We start from the raw sequence: 3,458 nt of genomic DNA, 5'->3' as shown, positions 1-3,458 counted from the left end.
CATATATTTTACTGCAGTGAAAAGATTGTGGAAAGGAAGGAATTGGTGTAAAACATGAGCAATTCTTTAAAGAAATTTTGATGTAAAGAGTAGTTGAAAATAGTGCAGTGGCAGGAAGGGGATGTAGAGTGAAAGGAAAATTTTTAAAATATTTAAAAAAATTTTTTAAATATTGAAAAGTGTTGTCATATAGTAATTATCAAATAGGTACTTGCTGAATGGTAATTAGGTGTTTGGTTACCACACAGACATAGAGGGTGGTAGCACTGGATGAAGAGCCATTGATCTATTAGGTCTCAAACATAAGGTATGATGATCATCTTTGCTGCTGATTCTCATGGTCTCACTGCATGAAAGAAATGAATGATAACAGAAGGGAAGCAAGATAATAGAAGACTATAGAGACTAACTGTGCATGCATAGTTACTCAGTCATTTCTCACTCTTTGCAACCCCATAGATTGTAGCCCACCAGGCTCCTCTGTCCATGGGATTCGCCAAGCTAGAATACTGGAGTGGGTTGCTATTTCCTTCTGCAGGTGATCTTCCAGACCCAGGGATCGAACCCACCTTTCCTACTTGGTAGGTAGATTCTTTACCACTGAGCCACCTGGGAAGCCTCAATCTCAGTGGTTGACAAACTCACATTCCCACCTGGCCCAGAGACCTGCAGCATCCCTGGGGCCACTCCTGGCCCCTGGTGATATTTCTTTGCAGACACCTACCTGCCTGAACAGACCCTTTGCGTGGCCTTGACAGGGATGTTTGCAGCCCCTCTCCAGAGCAGGATCCTGATTCAAACCCACATGCCTGAAGCTGAGCATGTGATTATGAATGAAATCTACCATTTCTGTGATTTAGATAACTTAATATCTAGGATATTAAGAATTGATATTTCAATACCAATGTTTTGTCCTTAGTCCCACTGCTTCTTAAATATATGCATCTGATTATAACATTTCTGACTATGACTGTTGTCCTTAGAATGTGTTCCCTTTTTGATCAAAATAGTACCATCCTTTTTAGGGATAAAAAATATTGTTGACATTAGAAGAAGTCAGAATCTAAACAGAGAAAACTGGACAGATAATGACTGGAAAATGTTTATCCCAAATCTTAAAGGGTTTATTCACTCTTTCTGGACTCTAATGAACTTTAGCAACCTCGTACAACAATTTTATACTTTGATTTTTTATTTATTTAAATAACTTTTAAATTCTGTTACAACATACTTAACACTCCATTATTAATACTGAAATACTCCTGAAAATCTGTCCATTTGCCTTATTGCTCTCTTAATCTAACCTCTCCTACTTTTAATCTAACCTTTCCTACTTACACTATTTTATGTCATAAAGAATTATGTTTTGAAAGTCTAGCAATTCTGAGGATTAAGTCTACGAAGTTGTGTTTAAATCTTAAAGAACTCTGTTACTATGTGCTGATCATCTACTTCTGTAACAGTTTTGGTTTTGTTTTGTTGGCTGAGCTGGGTCTTCATTGCAGCACACAGGCTTTCTCTAGTTGTGGGCAGGGGGGTGGGGCAGGCTACTCTCTAGTTGCAGTGTGTGGGCTTCTCGTCATGGTGGCTTCTCTTGTTGAGCCCAGACTCCAGGTGCGCAGGCCTCAGCAGTTGTGGTGCCTGGGCTCAGAAGCTGCAGTTCACAGGCTCTAGGGCGTGGGCTCAGTAGTTATGGCACATGGGCTTGGTTGGCACCACTGCATGTGAAATCTTCCCAGAGCAAGAATCGAACCCACATGCCCTGCACTGGCAGGTAGATTCTTAACCACTAGACCACCATGGAAGTTCTGTAAACGTTTTAAACATTCAATCTGTATTGGTTGAGGGAAATCACATTGAAAATAATAACAGTGCTTGCACCCCCCTTCCCTACTTAGCTTGGAATTTCAACAGCTATCCTTATTGCCAGCCTCTTAAAGTCCCCATTAAAAAAGACAGAAGAACAAATTAAAAAATTGCCCAACTAAAATAGAAGTGACCTGATGAAGCTTTGAGTTCCAGCTGCCATTACCACTTGGCTAATGGACTCCAGCTTGTGAGTTGAACCCTGCCCCAAGCCAAAATCAGGTGATCCAGAATAAGGGGAGGAGAAAGCTGCCCACTTGCTTATCCACCTGTTGCTACAACACAAGAAAGTTAAAAGTGAGTTGTACTGTATAGTGTGAAAACCCTGGAAGGGTCCAGGGCAGCTGGAAAACTAGCATACAACTGGGCTGGATTAAAAGTGCTAGGTGTCCACATCCAAAGATGATGCTCATACTAGACTCTGGCTTGGAGCATTATGTCTAGCTCAGGGTGCCATTCTTTAGGAGGAAAAAATTATAGGGGAGAATAATTTTGATAATGATAATGAAGATAGTAAGTAATAAAACTTAGATTACTTGTAATAGGCCATGCAGCATTCCAAACTCTTCTACACGTACTAATTCATGAATCCTCACAACAATCCTCAGGTGATAAACCAAAAGCACAGAGAGAAGCTGTTACTTACTCACGGTCATACAAGCAGAAATGTGCAGGGCCATGTTGTAAAGCCCTTAAGTTTGGGATAGGATGGAGACCTTTTCTTATAGTAATAGTGTTATCCTAAATAATACAGAGGATCAGGGAAGACTCTCTTGAGGGAGTGGCTTTTCAGCTAAGATGTGTAAGATTATCTAACAAAACAGAAATAATGTAGGAAACAAACTTACGGTAACCAGCGGGTAAGAGGGTGGGGGATAAATGGAAAGATTGGGATTGACATATACACACTACTATATATAAATTAATAAGGACCTACTGTAGCACAGAGAACTCTACTCAGTACTCCGTAATCGCTATTTAAGGAAAGAATCAAAGAGTGGATAGATGTGTGTGTGTGTGTATAACTGATTTACTTTGCTGTATACCTGAGACTAAAACATTGAAAATCAACTATACTCCAATAAAATCTTTTTAAATTAAAAGCAAAAGAAATTAGACAAAAGGGGGAGGGATGGAATTCTAAGACTGTTCTAAGCACAGGGAGCAGTGAGTGAAAAAATCGTGAGGCAGGAGCATTCGTGGTGCATTTGGTAATTTAAAAGGCGGAATGACTGGAGCAGAGTGAGGAGAGGGGCCAGGAAGCTGGAGCAGGAGGCGGGGGCAAGACCATTGTATTTTCTTAAGCACTTTGGGTAATAGCACTTAAGCAGATACTATCTCATTATATAGTCATTAGATTCCAGACCCTAGCATGTGTTTCAGAGAAGACCGTCTATAAATATAGGTTGACTGAATGAATGAAGCCCTACATTTTAAATAACTTATTTAATGGTTTTATGCTACCTTAGTTGGTACAGAATCATTAAAATGAATGTGTCAGGGGCACACAAAACTGCACAGAGACAGGTTGTTGTCTCTTTTTTCCCCTTTAAAATAACCCCAAGAATAAAACTGAATCCAATTAGCGCTTC

This window comes from Giraffa tippelskirchi, chromosome 6, assembly GCF_054371585.1.
Source record: "Giraffa tippelskirchi isolate mGirTip1 chromosome 6, T2T-mGirTip1v1.2.pri, whole genome shotgun sequence".
In the NCBI taxonomy this organism is placed as follows: Eukaryota; Metazoa; Chordata; class Mammalia; order Artiodactyla; family Giraffidae; genus Giraffa; species Giraffa tippelskirchi.
This window is presented reverse-complemented; position numbering follows the sequence as displayed.